We start from the raw sequence: 22,119 nt of genomic DNA, 5'->3' as shown, positions 1-22,119 counted from the left end.
TCGTATTTTGTTACTTATAAACTCAGCGTCTTGTTTACAAGAAAAGGGGCTCTTTTGTTAACTATGCTATTGAAGAATCAAGAGCAATTGGCTTAGATTCTAAATTTTTCGGTTTTGGTGTAAACATGGCCTGAAAAGTATATCTTGGTTTTAATTTTCATGTGTAGAGATTGCTTTTAGCATCTCATTCATTTCATTAATTTGTTTTCTATGGTTAAATTTAAGCCTGTTAAAATATTTTTCCACAAAATTATGGATATGGTAGGTATTCATATATCTCAAGAGGATCTAGGGGTGTTTTAAGGAGCCCTGGTAGTACAGTGGTTAAAGCACTCAGCTGAGCCCACCAGCTGCTGCACAGAAGAAAAATGTGACAGTCTGTTTCGGCAAAGATTGCAGCCTTGGAAAACTCTATGGGGCAGTTCTCTTCTTTTCTATAGGGGATTTGGAATCGACTCAGGGGCAGTGGGTTTAGGAATGTTTAATCTGCTACATGTAGGCATTCAACTGTGTGGATCATAACAAATTACGGAAAAACATTACAAAGAATGGAGATTCTAGAACACTTAATTGCATGGATCAAGAGGCAGTCATTTGAACAGAACAAGAAGATACTGCATGGTTCATAATTGGCAAAGGAGTCCAGCAGGATTGTATCCTTTTACCTGACTTACTTAATCTGCGTGCTGAACTATTTAATCTGTAAAATGGACTTTATAAAGAAGAATATGTTATCAGAATTGGAGAAATACTCATTAACAACTTGTGATATGGAGATGAAACAATCTGGGTTGCCGAAAATGAAGACGATGCTGATGCACTTGCTGATGAAGGTTAAAGAGTACAATCTTCAATACGGATTACACTTGAATGTGAAGAAAACTTTCACAAAAATCTTCAAAACTGGACTGATAAACATCATCACAGTTAATGAAGAAATCGAAGTTGTCTGGGTCAACAGTATTCATGAAAGTGGCAATAAAGAAGTCAAGCGACATACTGTGTTGGACAAATTTGCTGCAAAAGACCTCTGTAAAGTTTTAAAAAGCAAAGATGTCACTTTGATGACTAGGGTGTGTCTGACCCAAGTCATGGTCTTTTCAGTCACCTCATAGGCATGTGAAACCTGGATAATGAAAAAGGAAGACAGGAGAAGAATTGATGCATTCAAACTGTAGTGTTGGCAGGGAATATTGAATATACCATGCACTGCCAGAAGAACAAAGAAATCAGTCTCAGAAGAAGCACAAGAAGAATGCTCCTTAAAAACAAGGGTGGGGGCTCACTTACTTTGGATATATCAGGAAAGACCAATCACTAGAACAGGAAATTTTTTTTTTTTTTTTAGTTGCGCTTTAAGTGAAAGCTTACTAATCAAGTCAGCCTCTCATACAAAAACTTACATACACCTTGCTGTGTACTCCTAGCTGCTCTCCCCCTAATTAGACACCACACTCCTCTTCTCCACCGTGTATTTGCTGTGTCCATTCAACCAGCTCCTGTCCCCCTCTGCCTTCTCATCTCGCCTCCAGACAGGAGCTGCCCACATAGTCTCATGTGTCTACTTGAGCCAAGAAACTCACTCCTCACCAGTATTTTTTTCTGTCTTACAGTCTAGTCTAATCCCTGACTAAAGAGTTGGCTTTCGGAAAGGTTCCAGTCTTGGGCTAACAGATGGTCCAGGGACCATAACCTCCGGGGTCCTTCTAGTCTCAGTCAGACCATTAAGTCTGGTGATTTTATGAGAATTTGAGGTCTGCATCCCATTGTTCCCCTACTCCATCAGGGATTCTCTGTGGTGTTCCCTGTCAGGGCAGTCATTGGTGATAGCCGGGCACCATTTAGTTCTTTTGGTCTCAGGCTGATTGAGTCTCTGGTTTATGTGGCCTTTTCTGTCTCTTGGGCTCTTAACCACCTTGTGTCTTTGATGTTCTTTATTCTCCTTTCCTCCAGGTGGGTTGAGACCAGTTGATGCATTTTAGATGGCCACTTGCTAGCGTTTAAGACCCCGGACGCCACTTACCAAACTGAGATGCAGAATGTTTTCTTAATACATTTTGTTATGCCTGTTGACCTAGATATGAAACTATAATCCCCAGACTCCCATCCCTGCTACTCTGGCCTTTGAAGCTTTCGGTTTTTTTTCAGGAAACTTCTTTGCATTTCCTTTAGTCCAGTTGTGCTGACCTCTCCTGTATTGTGTGTTGTCTTGCCCTTCATCCAAAATAGTTCTTGTCTACTATCTAATTAGTGAATATGCCGCCTTTTCCCTCCCCACCCTCATAACCATCGAAGAATATTTTCTTCTGTGTTTAAACCTTTTCTAGAGTTCTTATAATAGTGGTCTCATAACAATATTTGTCCTTTTGCAGCTGACTAATCTCACTCACCATAATGCCTTCCAGATTTCTCCATGTTATGAAATGTTTCACGGATTCATCATTGTTCTTAATTGTTGTGTAGTATTCCATTATGTGAATATACCATAATTTATTTATCCATTCATCTGTCGATGGGCACCTTGGTTGCTTCCACCTTTTTGCTATTGTAAACAATGCTGCAGTGAACATGGGTGTGCATATATCTTAGAACAAGAAATCTTACTGGTAAAGTATAGGGTCAGTGAAAGTGAAGAAAACTCTCAATGAGATGGAGTGACACAATTGCCCCAACAATGGACTTGAACATACCAACAACCATGAAGGTGGCTCAGGACCTGGCAACATTTAGTTCTGTTAAATGTTAAGCAAACAATTAAGCGCTTAACTATTTGCCAAAAGATTGTCAGTTTGAACTCACCCAGAGGCGCCTCAGAAGAGAGGCCTAGTGGTCTGCTTCCAAAAGGTCAGAGCCTTGAAAACCCTATGGCACAGTTCTCTGTACACCTGGGGTTGCCATGAATGGAAATCAACTTGATAGCAACTAACAACAGTAAACATTCGTGTACAAGTGTTTGTGTGGGTATATATTTTCAACTCACATTAGTAAATACCTAGGAGTGCAGTTATTGGACTGTTTGATAAGAGTCTGTTTTGCTTGTAAGAAACTGCCAAACTGTGTTTTCCAAAGTAGGTGGACCATTTTGCATTCCCGGCAGCAGGGAATGAGAGTTCCTGTTGCTTCACATCCTCATCTGATTTGGTGTTGTCAGTGTTTTACGTTTTAATCATTCTAATAGGCATATGATAGAATTGTTTTAATTTGCAGTTCCCTAATGACATGATGTTGAGCATCTTTTCTGTGTTTTTGATATCTTTTTTGGTGTAATATTGTCTTTGTTCAGATCTTTTGTCCATTTTTAATTGGATTGTTTTGTTTTCTTATTATTGAGTTTCAAGAGTTCTTTATGTATCTTGGGCGACATCCTTTATTAGAGGTGTGTCTTGCAAATATTTTCTCTCAGTCTGTGGTTTGTCTTTTCTTTCTCTTAACGGTATCTTCTGAGGAAGAGAAGTTTTTAATTTTAACGAACTCCAACTTAAACCAACTTTTTCTTTATGGATCGTGCATTTGGTGTTATGTCTAAAAAGTCATTTCCAAACCCAAGGTCATCTAGATTTTTCTGCTATGTTATCTTCTAGAAGGTTTATAGTTTTGCGTTTTACATTGAAGCCTATGATCCATTTTGAGTTGATTTTTTGTGAAAGTTGTAAAGTCTGTGTCTAGATTTTTTTTGGGCATGTGAATTCCAATTGTTCCAGCACCATTTGTTGAAAAAACTACCTTTCTCCATTGAGTTGCCCGTGCTGTTTTGTCAAAGATCAGTTGACTGTATTCGTGTGGGTGTATTTTTGTGCTCTCTGTTCTGCTTCATTGATCTATTTGTCTTTCTTTAACCAGTACCACAACTGTCTTTATTATTGTATCTTTATAGTAAGTCTTGGAAACCCTGGTGGTTTAGTGGTTAAGTGCCACAGCTGCTAACCAAGAGGTCGGCAGTTTGAATCTGCCAGGCGCTCCTTGGAAGCTCTATGGGGCAGTTCTACTCTGTCCTATAGGGCCGCTATGAGTCGGAATCAACTGGACGGCAATGGGTTTGGTTTTTTGGTTTGGGTAGTAAGTCTTGAAGCTGGGTGATGTCAGTTACCTAACTTTGTTCTTTTTCTTCAGTTTTGTGCTGATTAGTCTGTGTCTTTTACCTTTCCATGTAAACTGTATCATATGCATAAAATAACTTGCTGGGATTTTGATTGGGATTGCGTTTAATCTGTCGATCTAGTTGTGAAGAACTGACAGTATTTAGTCTTCATATTCATGAACATGGAATATCTCTTCATTTATTTAGATTTTTAATATCTTTCATCACAGTTTCATAATTTTTTCATATAGATCTTGTACATATTTTGTTAGATGTATTTCATATTTTTTGGTGCTAATGTATATGGCATTATGTTTTTAATTTCAAATTGCAGTTGTTCATTGCTGATATATAGGAAAGCAGTTGACTTTTGTATTCTGTAACCTTTGTATTTACTTATGAGTTCTAGGAGTTTTTTTATTTTATGTCATTTCTTTGGAATTTTTTTACATAGAGAATCATGTCATGAAAGAAGACAGTTTTATTTCTTCCTTTCAAACCAGTGTTATCTTTAATTCCCTTATTTTATTGCAGTAGTTAGGACTTCCAGTACAATGTTGACTAGAAGTGATAAGAGAAGATATCTTTGCCTTTTTCTTAATCTTAGGTGAAAGCATTTAGTTTCTCACTGTTAATGGTAACGATAACTGTAGGTATTTGTAGATATTCCTTATCAAGTTGAGAAAGTTCCCCCCATTTCTTGTCTGCTGAGAGTTTTTATCATTAATGGATATTACGTTTTATCGGATGCCTTTTCTGCATCTACTGATACAATCATAAGATTTTTCTTATTTAGCCTGTTAATGTGATGAATTACATTTATTGGTTTTCAAATGTTGACCCAGCCTTGAATACCTGAAATAAACCCGCTTTGTCCTGGTGTATAATTCTTTTTATACATTGTTGAATTTGATTTGCTGGTATTTTGTTGTATATTTTTGCATCTGTGTCCTTGAGAGAATTTTCTTCCAACAGTTTCTACATATACCATTTAGTGACATTGATTATATTTCTTAAGTCGTGCAACCGTTCACCCTCCTTTTCCTCATTATCATAAACTCACTGCCCCCTAAGGTTCCTATCTAATCTTTCGAGTTGCCATTGTCAATTTGATCCCATATAGATAGCTCTTAAAAGAGCATAATGCTGAAGGCAGACCTTTTTTTTTTTCCCACTAGTTAAGCTAAACTATTGTTTAGTTTTTTTTTTTGCTGAAAATCATTCAAAAGCGGCTGCAGCAGTATATCAACAGGGAACTGCCAGAAATTCAGGCTGGATTCAGAAAAGGACGTGGAACCAGGGATATCGTTGCTGATGTCAGGTGGATCCTGGCTGAAAGCAGAGAATACTAGAAAGGTTGTTTACCTGTGTTTTGTTGACTCTGCAAAGGCATTCGACTACATGGATCATACCAAATTATGGATAACATTACAAAGAATGGGAATTCCAGAACACTTAATTGTGCTCACTGACTTGATGGCACCTAACAACAATTGTTCAGTTTTAAGATGGTTTCAGGGGACATTTTTGGTTAAAGGTTTAAAGATTATCTCAGGGCAGTAGTTTCAGGGGTTCATCCATCGTTCCATGGCTCCAGAAAGTCAGGAGTCCGTGAGAATTTGAAATTCTGTTCTACATTTCACCCCCTTTGATCAGGATTCTTCTGTGGACTCTTTGATCAAAATGTTCAGTAATAGTAGCCAGGCACCATCCAGTTCTTCTGGTCTCATGGCAAAGGAGGGAGTTGTTCATGGAGGCAATTAGCCACCGTAAATATGACACAGAGGGGCCATCTGACCTCCTCTGATTCATGAGTGGGAGAGAGTATCAGCCCAGAGCTTATTCCCGTGAAGCGGAGGTCACACATACCTCTCCAGCCTTTTTGCCAATTCTGACAGTAGCTGTCCCATGGCACTCCCCTACTTCTCTGCTGGGTTTGATAATTCATTACAGTGGCCACACGGAAGTCACAGACAATTACGGGGTTTAATAGGGAAGTAACAGGTTACAATTCAGGATCAGGAACTACTCAGGATATAGTTCTTCAATCAGGACAGCTTCTTCACAGCCATGTTTGCAGGCAGGCAACTCTCTGGCCCACGGCCCCTCGACCCTCTGCCTGGCCAATGCCCTGCTCAGGCAGGTGTTACAAAGCTCTTTTACTCTGCCAGTGAGTGTCCAGAGGCACCCCACGCTACCAGAAAGCCTTCACCCACAGGCACTAAGCTCTCTCACTCCATGGGTTGGCAAGCCTAGCTCCATTGACAAGTGCCTGGAGGCACCCCACTCTGCCACCAAGCCTCCTGCCCAAAAGTTCTCAGCTCCTACTCTGTAAGTCAGCATGCCTATCGTAGCCACCTCACTTCGTGGGCCAGGAAGCCTGCTGTGCTGTGTCGTGCTGGTCTCCTGGTTCTGCTGCCAGTGTTTCTCTGTCGCTACTGCTTGCTGTCCTGTGCCATCTCTGGTGTTACAGCTCTCTCTCTGTGCTTGGGCCTGTAGGAGGTTCTCAGCACAGGGAACACAGTTCTAAAGGATGCGCTCCACTCTTGGCTCTTCTTCCTTGGTGGTAGCGAGGTCCCCCCTTTTCACCTTTAGGATGGCTCGTTTTAAGCCTAGCAGGATGGCAAAACTGACAGAAGCCCTCGTTAGGGTTCCATACACCTTATTTGCATGGTCCCAGCCCCCCCCCCCACCTTATTTGCATTATTAACAAGCTGTTTGATCCTCTTGGTAGGCCACAAGCACCTTATCTGCATAGCCCACCCAGTCATTTGGTAGGAGTTACAAGGCCATGGCTAGAAAAGCCATATAAAAGCAATCCATTGCACCACAGCCACACATTCCATATTCTTCTCTTATTCCTGACTCCTTCTTCCTCTGTTGCTCCAGGTGAATAGAGACCAATCGTTGTGCCTTGGATGGCTGCTTGCAGGCTTTTAAGACCCCAAGTACTGTGTATTGAACTAGGAGGTAGAGCAGAAGCCCTAACCACGTTATTAGACCAGTTAACTGGGGTGTCCCATGAACTCATGACCCTAAAATTCCAAGCCAAGTAACCAAATCCCGTGAGGTGTTTGGTTGTATATAAGCAGCCTCAGCAGCTATTCTTTTTGTTGTTGTTGTTGTTGTCATTATTGTAAATATATCTATCACACAACTTTTGCCAATTCATTGTTTTTCAGGTGTACAACTACAGTGTGACTGATTACTTTTGTGTGGCCTTTCTAGCCATGGTCTTTTAACGGGGTGCAGAACTCAAATTCTAGTAAAAAGAACAGACTTAATGGTCTGACTGAGACTAGAGGAACTCCAGAATACATGGCCCCCGGACTCCGTGTTAACCCAGAACTAAAACCATTCCTGAAACCAGCTCTTCAGACAAAGATTAGGCTGAACTATAAGTCATAAAAAGATACTCGTGAAGAGTTTACTTCTTAGTTCAAGGAGATACATGAGACTAAATGGGCAGCTCCTATCTGGAGGCAAGATGAGAAAGCAGAAAAGGACAGGACCTGGTTGAATGGATACGGGAAATCCAGGGTGGAAAGGAAGAGTGTACTGACATAAGGATAGCAACAAGGGTCACGTAACAATGTGCGTATGAGTTTGTATGAGAAACTAACTTGAGCTGTAAACTTTTACTTAAAGTACAATTAAAAAAATAAAATACTGAAGGAAATACCAACAAAATATATTTTCAGTGAGAAGAATCCTGATCAAAAGGAGGGAAATGCAGAACAAATTTAAAATTCTCATGGAACCCAGACTTTCAGAAGCCACGGAGGCTGGATGAACTCCTGAAATCATTGTCCTGAGATAATCTTTAAACCTTAAGCCAAAAATATCCCCTGAGGTCTTCTTATAAACTCAAACAGTAGTTTTTAGCTTACCTAGTAAAGAATGTCTGCTTTGAGCATTACGCTCTTTCAAGATCTATCTGACTGTTATCAAATTTACATCATTGGCTCAAAAGATTAGATAGGAACCTTAGAGGGTAGTGAGTTTATGTTAATGAGGGAGGAACAGCTCAAAAAATGAGGGTGAAAATGGTTGCGTAACTCGAAGGATGTAATAAATTTCACTGAATTGTACATGTAGAAACTGGTGAATTGGTGTATGTTCTGCTGTGTATATTCTCAACAATAAAAAAAATTTCTAGTATTTTCAGGCGGAGAGAAAATGGAGAATTATGAACAATTACTACTTTAACAATTATTAAACAACATTGTGAGTGACTTGGCTAATGTTGTACTGATAAAATGCACTTATTTTGAAACTTGTGTCAAGGAAGATTATTATGAACTATTAAGAAGATGACTCTCTTCACCCCATCATACACACACAAGTTAGAAAATGTTCTTACCCATTCATTCTTTTAGATTTTGTTTTTGCTCATACAGGAGGTACATGAATTAAAAAAAAAAATAGTCCCTCTTAGATTAAAACAGCACATCCACCATGATGAGTCTAATTTAAAAAAACTGACAATTCCAAATGTTGGTTTAAGTGTGGAACAACTGCACATGTATAATTCTGGTGGGAGTATAAATGAATGCATTGTCTTTGGAAATTCTTTTTTGCCATCAGTGGGGTAATGGGAAAATAAACCTACCCAAAGAGAGGCATCAAATATTTGGGGAAAAGAATACAGTCTGCTACAGCAAGGAGGACAAAAGAAGGAACAGATTTGGGGTTTGAGGGCATATGAGAGGAGTAGAGTTGAATTTGACGTGTTTGGAGATGTATAAGTGGAAATAATAATGTTGTTGTGTGCTGCCAAGTCATTTTCAACTCACAACAGCACCGTATGACAGAGTGGGATTGCCCCCATATCGTTTTCTTGACTGTAGCCTTTACAGAAGCAGAGCGCCCAGTTTTTCTTCCATGGAGCCACTGGGTGGGTTTGAACCACCAACCTTTTGTTTAGCAGGTGAGCACTCGCAGCTCCCGTTTGATCATACATACTCCCCATGACCCATACTATCTACTTCTAGGTATATACCCAAAAGAAATGCGTTCACATGTATATCAAAAGCCATCAACAAGAATATTCTTTAGGCATTATTTGTGATAGCCCCAAACTGGAAACAACCCAAATTTCCATCATTAGTAGAATGGATAAAGAAATAAAGGTATATTCATGTTATGGAATAAAAACCAAAAACCCATTGCCATTAAGTCAGCTCCAACTCATAGCGACTCTAAAGGACAGAGTAGAACTACCCCATAGGGTTTCCAATGCTGTAATCTTTATGGAAGCAGACTGCCATATCTTTCTCCTACAGAGTGCCTGGTGGATTTGAACTGCTGGCTTCTTGGTTAGTAGCCGAGTGCTTAACCATTGTACAACCAGGGCTCCATATTATGGAATATTATGTGGCAAATATGCTACAGGTATTAGTAATATGGATGGATCTCACACATGGAATATTGAGCAAAAGAAGCCAGACACAGAAAAATTCATACTGTATGATTCATATAAATAAAATCCACAAACAGGCAAAATGAACCTCTGATTTGGGGAGGAAGAAAGGAGGGTGAGTTTGAGAGGGAATGGCTACTTCTTGGGAAGTACCGCAAGAGTCTTCTGGTAAAATTCTGTTTCTTGACCTTGGGGCTGTGTTCATTTGATTTTTTTTTTATCAACCTGTACAGTAATGATCTGTGTGCTTTTTCCATATGTGCTGGTCTTGAATAAAAGCATTCTAAAATTTCTAAACAGTTCAGATAAAGCAAAAATCCCTCTTTAAACGTCTTGTCCACCAATCCCTCTCTCAGAAGAAGAACCACTGCTATCAGCTTGGTATATATGTGTTCAGATCTTTTTTCTATGATACGTATGTATATACATTTGGAATTACGTGATTTTTCTTTTTGTTGTTGCTAGACTTCTTTTTTCCATTTGACAAAGTCATATAATTAATATTGAAACAGTGCAATAAGTTTATAATGAAATGTAAGCCCTTTCTGGGCTCAACCCTGTTTAGAAGTTCTTGTATATTTTGCTGTCATGTGTGTGTGCATGTTGATCCTATTAAAATTTTTTTTTAATTTTTGTGTTTTAAGTGAAAGTTTACAAATCAAGTCAGTTTGTCATGCAAAAATTTATATACACCTTGCTATATACTTCTAATTGCCCCCCCCAATAAGACAGCCCACTCCTCTCTCCACTTTTTTTTTTTCATGTCCATTCCGCCAGCTTCTGACCCCCTCTGCCCTCTCATCTCCCCTCCAGACAGGACATACCAACATAGTCTCAAGTGTCTACTTGATCCGAGAAGCTCTTTCTTTACCAGAATCTTTTTCTGTCCCATTGTCCAGTCCAATCCCTGTCTGAAGAGTTGAATTTAGGAATGGTTCCTGTCTTAGGCTAACAAAAGGTCTGGGGGCCCTGACCACTGGGGTCCTTCTAGTCTCAGACCATTAAGTCTGTTTTTTTGCGAGAATTTGGGGTCTTCATCCTACTGCTCTCCTGCTCTCTCAGGTGTTCTCTACTGTGTTCCCTGTCAGGGAAGTCATTGGTTGTAGCCAGGCACCATCTAGTTCTTCTGGTCTCAAGGTGATTGAGTCTCTGGTTTATGTGGCCCTTACTGCCTCTTGGATCACAATTACCTTGAGTCTTTGGTGTTCTTCATTCTCCTTTGGTCCAGGTGGGTTGAGACTAATTTCATGCATCTTAGATGGCCGCTTGCTAGCGTTTAAGACCCCAGACACAACTCTGCAAAGTGGGATGCAGAATGTTTTCTTAATAGATTTTATTATGCCAGTTGACTTAGATGTCCCCCGAAATCATGGTCCCCAAACCTTCGACCCTGCTACTCTGACCTTCGAAGCATTCAGTTTATTCCGGAAACTTCTTTGTTTTGGTTTAGTCCAGTTGTGTTGACCTCGCCTATATTGTATGTTGTCTTTCCAGTCACCTAAAGTAGTTCTTACGTACTATCTAATTAGTGAATACCCCTCTACTACCCTCCCTCCCCCCATAACCATCAAACAATATTTTCTTCTCTGTTTAAATTATTTCTCGAGTTCTTATAATAGTAGTCTTATAAAATATTTGTCGTTTTGCAGCTGACTAATTTCACTCAGGATAATGCCTCCCAGATTCCTCCATGTTATGAAATGTTTCACAGATTAATCACTGTTCTTTATCAATGTGTAGTATTCCATTGTGTGAATATACCATAATTTATTTATCCATTCATCCATTGATGGGCACCTTCGTTGCTTACATCTTTTTGCTATTGTAAACAGTGCTGCACTGAACATGGGTGTGCTTTTATCTATTCTTGTAAAGGCTCTTAAGTCTCTCAGATATGTTCCAAGGAGTGGGATTGCTGAATCCTCTGGGACTTCTATTTCTGGCTTTTTAAGGAAGCGCCCAGTTGATTTCCAAAGTGGTTGTATTCCCACCAGCGGTGTATTAGTGATCCAGTCTCCCCACAACCTCTCCAACGTTTATAATTTTGTGTTTTTTTTTTGGATTAATGCCAGCCGTGTTGGAGTGAGATAGAATCTCATTGTAGTTTTGATTTGCATTTCTCTAATGCCTAATGACCATGAACATTTGTTCATGTATCTGAATGTCTTCTTTAGTGAAGTCTCTGTTCATGTCTTTTGCCCGTTTTTTAATTGGGTTATTTGTCTTTTTGTAGCTGAGTTTTTGCAGTATCATGTAGATTTTAGAGATCAGGTGCCGATTGGAAATGTCATAACTAAAAACTTTTTCCCAGTCTATAGGTAATCTTTTTACTCTTTTGGTGAAGTCTTTGGATGAGCATAGGTGTTTGATTTTTAGGAGCTCCCAGTTATCTAGTTTTTCTTCTGCACTGTTAGTAATGTTTTGTATACTGTTCATGCCATGTATTAGGGCTTCTAACGTTGTCCCTATTTTTTCTTCCATGATCTTTATCGTTTCGGATTTTATATTTAGGTCTTTGATCCATTTTGAATTAGTTTTTGTGCATGATGTGAGGTATGGGTCTTGTTTCATTTTTTTGCAGACGGATATCCAGTTATGCTAGCACCATTTGCTAAACAGATTGTCTTTTCCCCATTTAACTGCTTTGGGGCCTTTGTCAAATATCATCTGCTCCTATGTGATTAGATTTATGTCTGGATTCTCAATCCTGTTCCATTGGTCTGTGTATCTGTTGTACCAGTACAAGGCTATTTTAACTACTGTGGCAGTAAAATAGGTTCTAAAATCAGGTAGAGTGAGGCCTCCCACTTTGTTCTTCTTTTTCAGTAATGCTTTACTTATCCGGGGCCTCTTTCCCTTCCATATGAAGTTGGTGATTTGTTTCTCCATCTCATTAGAATAATGTCGTTGGAATTTGGGTTGGAATTGCATTAAATCTATAGATTGCTTTTGGCAGAACAGACATTTTTATAATGTTAAGTCTTCCTATCCATGAGCAAGGTATGTTCTTCCAGTTACGTAGGCCTCTTTTGGTTTCTTGCAGAAGTGTTTTGTAGTTTTCTTTGTATAAGTCTTTTACATCTCTGGTAAGATTTATTGCTGAGTATTTTTATCTTCTTGGGGGCTACTGTAAATGGTATTGATTTGGTGATTTCCTCCTTGATGTTCTTTTTGTTGGTGTGGAGGAATCCAACTGATTTTTGTATGTTTATCTTGTATCCCGATACTCTGCTGAACCCTTCTATTAGTTTCAGTAGTTTTCTTCAGGATTCCTTAAGGTTTTCTGTGTATAAGATCATGTCATCTGCAAATAGAGATACTTTTACTTCTTCCTTGCCAATCTGGATGCCCTTTATTTCTTTATCTAGCCTAATTGCTCTGGCTAGGACCTCCAGCATAATGTTGAATAAGGGTGGTGATAAAGGGCACCCTTGTCTGGTTCCCGATCTCAAGGGGAATGCTTTCAGACTCTCTCCACCTAGGATGATGTTGGCTTTTGGCTTTGTATAAATGCCCTTTGTTTTGTTGAGGAATTTTCCTTTTATTCCTATTTTGCTGAGAGTTTTTATCATGAATGGGTGATGTTGAACCATCCCTGCATACCTGGTATAAATCCCACTTGGTTGTGGTGAATTATTTTTTTAATATGTTGTTGAATTCTTTTGGCTAGAATTTTGTTGAGGATTTTTGCATCTAAGTTCATGAGGGATATAGGTCAGTAATTTTCTTTTTTTGTGGTGTCTTTATCTGGTTTTGGTATCAGGGGTATGGTGGCTTCATAGAATGAGTTTGGGAGTATTCCGTCCTTTTCTATGCTCTGAAATACCTTTAGTGGTATTGGTGTTAACTCTTTTTTGAAAGTTTGGGAGAACTCTGCAGTGAAGCCATCCGGGCCGGGGTTTTTTTTGTTGTTGTTGGGAGTTTTTTGAGTACCTTTTTAATCTCTTCTTTTGTTCTGGGTCTCTTTAGTTGTTCTACCTCTGTTTGTGTTAGTTTAGGTACGTAGTGCGTTTCTAGGAATTCATGCATTTTTTCTCTGTTTTCAAATTTGTTGGAGTACAATTTTTCATAGTAGTCTGATACGATTCTTTTAATTTCTTTTGGGTCTGTTTAACATCTCCCTTGTGAATTCTTATTCAGGTTATTTGCTTCCTCTCCTGTTTTTCTTCTGTCAGTTTGGCCAATGGTTTATCAATTTTGTTAATTTTTTCAAAGAACCAGCTTTTGGTCTTGTTAATTCTTTCAGTTGTTTTTCTGTTTTCTGTTTCATTTAATTCTGCTCTAATTTTTATTATTTGCTTTCTTCTGGTACCTGAGGGTTTCTTTTGTTGCTTTCTTTCTATTTGTTCAAGTTGTACGTATAATTCTTTGATTTGGGCCCTTCTTTTTGTATGTATGCGTTTACTGATATAAATTGACCTCTGAGCACTGCTTTTGCTGTGTCCCAAAGGTTGTGATAGGAAGTTTTTTCATTCTCATTGGATTCTGTGAATTTCTTTATTCCATCCTTAATGTCCTCTATAATCCAGTCTTTTTTGACCAGGGTATCGTTCAGTTTCCAAGTAGTTTGATTTCTTTTCCCTGCTTTTTCTGCTATTGATTTCTACTTTTATGGCCTTATGGTCAGAAAAGATGCTTTGCAATATTTCAGTGTTTTGGATTCTGCTAAGGCTTGCTTTAGGACCTAATATGGGGTCTCTTCTAGAGAATGTTCCATGTGCACTAGAAAGGAAGGTATACTTGGCTGCTGTTGGGTAGAGTGTTCTGTGTATGCCTATGAGATTAAGTTGGTTGATCATGGCATTTAGATCTTCTGTGTCTTTATTGAGCTTTCTCGATGTCCTGTCCTTCACCAAAAGTGGTGTGTTGAACTGTCCTACTATTACTGTGGAGCTGCCTGTCTCACTTTTCAGTGCTGATAGAGTTTGTTTTATGTATCTTGCAACCCTGTCATTGGGTGCATAAATATTTAATGTGGTGATATCCTTCTGGTATATTGTCCCTTTAATCATTATATAGTGCCTTTCCTTATCCTTTATGATGGATTTAACTTTAAGTTCTGTTTTGTCAGAATTAACATTGCCACTCCTGCTCTTTTTTGATTGTCGTTGGCTTGATAATGGAAACCCTGGTGGCATAGTGGTTAAGTGCTACAGCTGCAAACCAAAGGGTAGGCAGTTCAAATCCTCCAGGCGCTCCTTGGAAACTCTATGGGGCAGTTCTACTCTGTCCTGTAGGGTTGCTATGAGTTGGAATCGACTCGATGGCACTGGCTTTGGTTTTGGTTGGGTTGGCTTGATACATTTTTTTCCATCATTTGTGTTTTCATTTCTTTATGTCTCTAAGGTGTGTCTCTTATAGGGATCATATAGATGGATCGTGTTTTTTAATCCATTCTGCCACTCTCTGTCTCTTTATTGGTGCATTTAGTCCATACAGAAACCGTGGTGGCGTAGTGGTTAAGTGCTACGGCTGCTAACCAAAAGGTCAGCAGTTCAGATCTGCCAGGTGATCCTTGGAAGCTCTATGGGGCAGTTCTACTCAATCCTGTAGGGTTGCTATGAGTTGAAATCGACTCGACAGCAGTGGGTTTGGTTTTGGTTTTTTGGTTTGGTCCATTTACATTCGGCATAATTATGGATAGGTATGAATTTAGTGCTATCAGTTTGATGTCAGTTTTTGTATGTTGTTGACAGTTTCTTTTTGCCACTTAACTTTTTGTGCTGAGTAGTTTGTATATTGTCTTTTCCTCACATTCGTTGTTGATTTTGTTTCTGCTGAGTCTCTATTTTTTTCTTGTATTTTATTTTGATGTGTAGGATAGTTTGTCTCCTTTGTGGTGACCTTAATATTTACCCCTATTTTTCTAAATTTAACCCTAACTTTTATTTCTTTGTATCGCCTTGACTTCCTCTCCATACGAAAGATGCATGACTAGATTTCTTACTCCCTCTTTATTTTAATTTTGTCTTCTTTTACGTAATAACATTCCTGTTTCCCTGTTTTGAGGGTTTTTTAATCTTGATTTATTTTTGTTATTTTCCCTGTTTGGATTGACATCTGATCGCTCCGTCCAGTATTCTAGACTTGGGTTGATACCTGATATTGTTGATTTTGCTAACCAAAGAACTCCCTTTATTATTTCTTGTAGTTTTGGTTTGGTGTCTTACAAATTCCCTAAACTTCTGTTTATCTGGAAATGTCCTGATTTCACCTTCATATTTGAGAGACAGTTTTGCTGGATATATGATTCTTGGCTTGCAATTTTTTTTCCTTCAGTGCTTTATATAAGTGATCCCATTGCCTTCTTGCCTGCTATGGTTTCTGCCGAGTAGTCCGAGCTCTTATTGACTGTCCTTTGTAGGTAACTTTTCCTTTATCCCTAGCTGTGCTTAAAATTATCTTTATCTTTGGTTTTGGCAAGTTTGATTATAATATGTCTTGGTGACTTTCTTTTAACATCTACCTTATGTGGAGTTGGATGAGCATCTTGGATAGATACCTTCTCATCTTTCACGATATCAAGGAAGCTTTCTGCCAACAAATCTTCAACAATTCTCTCTGTATTTTCTGTTATTCCTCCCTGTTCTGGTGCTGCAATGACTCGTAGGTTATTTCTCTTGATAGAGTCCCACATGATTCTTAAGGTTCTTCATTTTTTTTAATTCTTTTTATCTGATTTTTCTTCAAATATATTGGTGCCAAGTGCTTTATCTTCAAGTTCAGAATTTCTGCCTTCTGCTTGCTTAATTCTGCTCTTCTGATTTTCTGTTGAGTTGTCTGATTCTGTAATTTTATTGTTGATCTTCTGAATTTCTGCTTGCTGTCTGTCTGTGGATTTTTCCACTTATTAAATTTTTTATTATGTTCCTGAATAACCTTTTTAATTTGTTCAACTGCTTTATCTGTGGGCTCCTTGGCTTGTTCTGCGTATTGGCTGATTTCCTTCCTGATGTCTTGAAGGGTTCTGTATATTAATCTTTTGTATTCTGCTCTGGTAATTCCAGGAAGGCACTTTCATGTAGAAGATCCCTTGATTCTTTGTTTTGAGAACTTGTTGGGGTCATCATGGTCTGTTTCTTTATGTGTTTTGATATTGACTGTTGTCTCTGAGGCATCTATAAGTTATTAGTTTATTTTATGTTTGCTTACTGTATCATAGTTTCTTGCTTTGTTTTGTTTTGATATGCCCAGATGGCTTGCTGGAGGGAGCTAGCTTGATTTTTTTTTTTTTTTGCCTTTGGAGCTCTGATGTCCTGTCCACAAATGGCTAGAGCTGTTATCCGGTATGTCATTCTAGAAGTCCGTTCACTTTTCTTGTATGAATTCAGCTCAGGTGTCCAGGTAGCAGATCATCAAGTGTGTGGTACAAGCTCTGTCCTGCAGCCTTAGAGGGGCAAGGGTGATTGGTGTAGGTACTAGAATCTGGTTGCAGCAGGAGGTCACGCTCTGAACAAGGCAGGGAGCTGAGAATCGTCCCCCATGTGTCTCTCAGGAAAGCGTGTCTCTGTTCTCTAGAGTGTACAGGTGGGTGGGCTCTGCAGACGGACCGTGCGCACCCAGTGTTTTTGGTTGTAAGGACTGGGAGGTACCTGTTATCCTTGGACCCCTGTCGCCGGCAGGTGGGTGACCTGAGTGGAGCCACTCGTCCTTAGGCCCCAGATGTGGGTAGGTGAGCACCCTGTTTAATAGGCAATGTGGTGTCAAATATCACACACCCACCTCTCCACTGCACAGCTGCAACAGTTGTAGTCTACCAACAAGGGTCTGTTCTCCTGAAATTGTCCCACACAGGTCTGTGCTGGGGGAAAGGTACTGAAAGTCCACAGACCATTCTGTCCTGATGTCCCCCTGTTAGTGGAGCTGGCAAGTTGTCATTTACCCCAATTGTGAATTTATTCCTTCTCCAAGGCTGGGAGGACGGCTCTAGGTGCTCAACAGGGCCTATTTCAGGCCCAGGGAAATCAACAGCCACTAAATCCAGCTTGGGGGTGGGGGGCGTGGTAAAATATATGGAAGTACTTAGCTTTTGCTGAGAGCACTGTTCTTCTCTCGTTCTGGAGGTATGAGTAGGCTGTGTGGCTGGCTGCTTTCTCTGGGGAAACTGCTACCTGATGCTAGTACCAGCCCCCTGCAGCTGCTCCCAGGAATGGTGCCTGAGGGCTCCCAGCGATTCAGGCCTGGTAACTCCTCTCTACTTCTGAACCATCACTTCCTCACCCTGCCGTTCAGTTTGTTTTCTGACTTTGCATTTGATGTTCAGGGCTCCCAGCTTGTCATCTATATACTCATTTCACTTGTTTTTTCAAGTCTTTGTTGTAGGAGGGCTCGCCGGAAGCATCTGTCTATTCTTCCATCTTGGCCCTGCCTCCTCCAAAATGTTCTTCTTTAAAAAAAAAACACAAGTAAAAAAAAGTCACGCAAATGGGGCATTGTAGGAAACTGAATCCTGAACATTCTGTTAGCAAGAAGTTATACAACAGTATTTTGAACATATAATCTCAAATGATTAACAAGAGAGATATTATAAAAGTTGCAAAAACGCTCTCTTTGTAGAAACATCAGTGTAATTTGTGGCAAAAAAAAAAAAAAAAGTCTTGTTTTATATTAATCTCAAGTAAGAACACCCAAAAAATCATAGGGAAAAAAATCTTTGCAAGAAGCCTTCTTTTTATAGAAAATTATAATCAGATTCATTTCAGATCTCTGTACGTAATTTCTCAATTGCTTTTTTTTTAGTGCTGCTTATAAATTACTGCTTTTTTATTTCCCTTCTTCATCCCAAACTGTATTTTTTAAAAGTCAACAATTTCTGCAGGATTCTAAGGCACCGGAACTGACTACCTACAGGGTCACTTAACTGGAGAGTTAGGAATTATTCTAACCATAGAATATCAAGCAGTTAATCTTGTAGAACACCAATGCTTTTTAGACCAAGTAGCTATCAAAATTCCATGGCCACTATGTTTCATTTTTTTAAGATGTTGTCTCCTTTAGGATAAGATGATTCTGTCTCATAAGAGGTTTTTTTAAAAAGGAAATTTTTTTTATTAGATACTACAAAATAAGATTTTAATATATAGTTTTTCATACTAGCTTGAATTACATGAAAATATTTCATTGTTCACTTTTCAAATGAAATAGTTTATCAGTAAAGCACTTAAAATAATTTGCCAATTTTTTTTTTTCTTGAACATGAGAAGATGTATACTTTAAAAACGAATAAATGAAATGTGGGTCCCAGTCATTCCATAAAAATAGTATTTTATTGTTTTGTGCTGAACATAAAATTAAATTCTAGTTTGTTTATGTTTTTTGTTGGATCTTTTTTTTTTGCTGACATTTTGGGAATTTTTTTTTTTTTAATAGAATGCTTTAAAATTTATACTCAATTTGTAAGTTTCATTTTATTATTTCTTAGAATAAGAATCAACAAAACATATTGCACATGGAAAGTGCTCAGATGTGTATGGTTTATTTTTTATCAGATTGGCATAACTTTTTATCATAAAGTTAGTTTTTTAAAATATGTACTTATACAACAGAGGAAGAAGGAGAGTCAGAAATAGGAAGAGGAAGTGGAATGTGTGGCTAATTGCCTCCATGAACAACTGCCTTCTTTGCCATGAAACCAGAAGTGGATGGTGCCCAGCTACCATTACTGAACATTTTGGTCAGAGATTCTATAGAAGAATCCTGATCAAAAGGGGGAAAATTTAGAACAGAATTTCAAATTCTCATGAGCTCCAGATTTTCTGGAGACTGGATGAACCCCCAAAACTATTGCCCTGTGATAATCTTTAAACCTTAAAACTTAAACCAGAAATACCCCTGAAGTCTTCCTAAAATCAAACAATAGTTAACAAGTAAAAATGACTTGAATATTGTGCTCTTTTAAGATCTATCTATGTGGGATCAAATTGATAACAGCAACTCAAAAGATTACATAGGAAACTTAAGGGGCAGTGAGTTTATCTTAATGGGGGAAGAACAACTCCGAAAAGGAGGGTGAGGTTGGTTGCACAACGCAAAGAAGGTAATCGTTGTCACTGAATTGTACTTTTAGAAACTGTTGAATTGGTGTATGTTTTGCTATGTATATTCTCAACAACAAAATAGATAAAAATTTTTTTTAAATGCTTATAAAAAGTGTGCTAAAATAAGCAGATGGATTTTTAGATCTGTACCTAGTGTGTAAGCCTTTTTATATGTGAGAAAAAGTTAATGGATAACTAGAATTTTAAAAAACTGTTTGATTTTCTCATGAAGCGTCATAGAAAGTAGGTATAGGTGTTTAATAGGGACAAACTCTAATGGGAAAGAGGGAGCTGGTTTAATGTTTAAATTCTAACCTCTCCAAAAGAGTCTATGAATGAGGAATTTAGCAGACAGCTATTTTATTTGCCAGGCAAAGCTACAGAGCAGTTAGGTTAGGAATAATATGGGCCATGAGAGCTATGATTGAAGGTAGGATTAGAAGTCAGGGCCACAAAATTATTGTTACAAAGGTGTGAGCTATTATTTGAAAGTTTTAGGAATCTCACTGCTAAGATTTAGTAAATGTTTAATAGCTTGGTGTATAATCTTTCAGGTTTTTAATGCATATACTTAAATATTTACAACTTTTTGAACTTAAAAAAAATGTGCACACTTTTTAAGGTTCTTGTATCTGATATTTGATTATTAATGAAAATTTTTCTTCCTTCAGTTAAACCAGACACAACTTACCAATGAGTTAAATTGTGAACCAGATAGCATTAGGTGAATGCTAATCTCAGAAACCAACATTTAGGGTTGCATACATCTATAACAACATCTACATTTACTTTGAAAACACTTTTCTTTTTTAGATGGTAATGAGAGGGAAAAGCACCTTTTCTTTCCCTTGCTCTGCTGTTTTGGTTTGTCTCTGGTTCCCTCAGGGGAGAAAGACTCTGAATATTTTTGAGACAATTTTCAATCAAGTGTCCAACCAAAGAACTTGATATGTATGAGAGCTTATTGCATATTGCCAAAAAAATATGCGAATCCCAAAAGCACAAATCAAGGTTTCTGAACCAATCGACTTATACCAAATTTCTGAAGTAAAAAATCAGTGTCAGATGAAAAAAATATCTTTTTATTATTATTCCTGTGGTAGGCTTTAAACCAAGTTTTAATCTATGCATGTAGTGTGTTTATATAATTCAGGAAGTGATTACTTCGTGTTGTTGTCGTTGGGTGCCACTGAGTCAATTCCAACTCATAGTGACCCCATGTAACAGAGTAGAACTGCCGCATAGGGTTTTCTTGGCTGTAAATCTTCACAGAAGCAATTGCCAGGTCTTTCTCCCCCAGAGCCACTGGGTGGGTTCGAACTACTAGCCCTTTGGTTAGCAGCAGAGTGCCTAACTGTTATGCTGCTAGGGTTCCTTTGATTGCTTCATGCATGTTGATAAATAATAAACTTTGTTTTCCAAAGTAAATGTAGATGTTGTTATAGATGTATACAGATACATATAGGTGTTGGAATCCTAACCCCAGTACCTGTGGAAAGGAGCACCGGTGTTACAGTGGCTAAAGTGCGAGGCTGCAAACTGAAAGTTTGGTAATTCAAACCCACAGCCGCTCTGAGGGAGAAAGATGTGATAGTCTGCTTCCATCAAAGATTACAGCCTTGGAAACCCTATGGAGCAGTTCTGCCCTGTCCTGTAAGGTCACTAGGAGTCGGAAATGACTCGACAGCAGCGAGTTTAGTGTTTTTTGGGGGGTGGGGGGGTATACCTGTGGATGTAATGTAATGTTAATCACTTTCCATGTTACCTTAAAGAAGTTATACCAGTGTAGGGTGTGTCCTAAACCTAATCACTTGTGAGTTATAAAAAGAGCAGAGTAGACACAGAAACAAGACATACTGGGGAAGACAGATGCCATGTGAGAATTGCCAAGAACCAAGGAAGGCCCAAGACTTCTAACAAGGAAAGAATCGCCAGAGCTGAGACCCTGATTTGGACTTTCAGCCTCCAAAACTGTGAGAAAATAAGTTTCTGTTCTTTAAAGCCACCTACTTGTATTTCTGTTATAGTAACACTAGGAAACTAAGACAGATGTCAGTAAAAAAATCTGAAATGACACTAGAAAAATGTTATATTTTACATAAAATAGGACTTATTTCCTAATCATTGTGCACATTTTATCCATTAAAAGCTCCATTTTCAGGTGATACCACCAGGAATGGTGGAGTATGAAACTCTCAAAATCTGTTCCTCTGTAAAAGCAATGAGAACACAGGCAAAACTTGTCAAAATCAACTTTTTCAGAACTTTGGAGCATATATATGTTCAAGAAAAATTGCCGAGTCTTAGTATGGACAGTGAGCTTTGTGCCATTTTAATTTGCCCTGTTTTCATTTCTCTCTGTCCAGCTTCATGGTAGCCTTGATAACCAGCAGCATTGAAATCTTGGATGGTAGTGATGCAAACTTGCAGTTTAGCATCCACTGGAGGAGACAGAATAGGTTTAGGGCTCCACAAAAGCCCCATCTCCAGATAATTGTCATTATCTAACCTGTCTGGCACCTCCCTGGACATCGACACTCACAGGACTTGTCTTCATTTGACCTGACTCAGAGCTCCCTTAC

At 38.6% G+C, this 22,119-nt stretch overlaps 1 protein-coding gene across 3 annotated transcripts in view; it reads left to right on the top strand.

Annotated features, from left to right (window-relative positions):
* Positions 1-22,119, top strand: part of FNDC3A (fibronectin type III domain containing 3A) — a 240,066-nt gene that overhangs the window by 50,859 nt on the left and 167,088 nt on the right. The gene's annotated exons all lie outside the window — the stretch shown is intronic.

The sequence above is a fragment of the Elephas maximus genome, chromosome 14, assembly GCF_024166365.1.
Source record: "Elephas maximus indicus isolate mEleMax1 chromosome 14, mEleMax1 primary haplotype, whole genome shotgun sequence".
Classification (NCBI taxonomy): domain Eukaryota; kingdom Metazoa; phylum Chordata; class Mammalia; order Proboscidea; family Elephantidae; genus Elephas; species Elephas maximus.
This window is presented reverse-complemented; position numbering and strand designations above follow the sequence as displayed.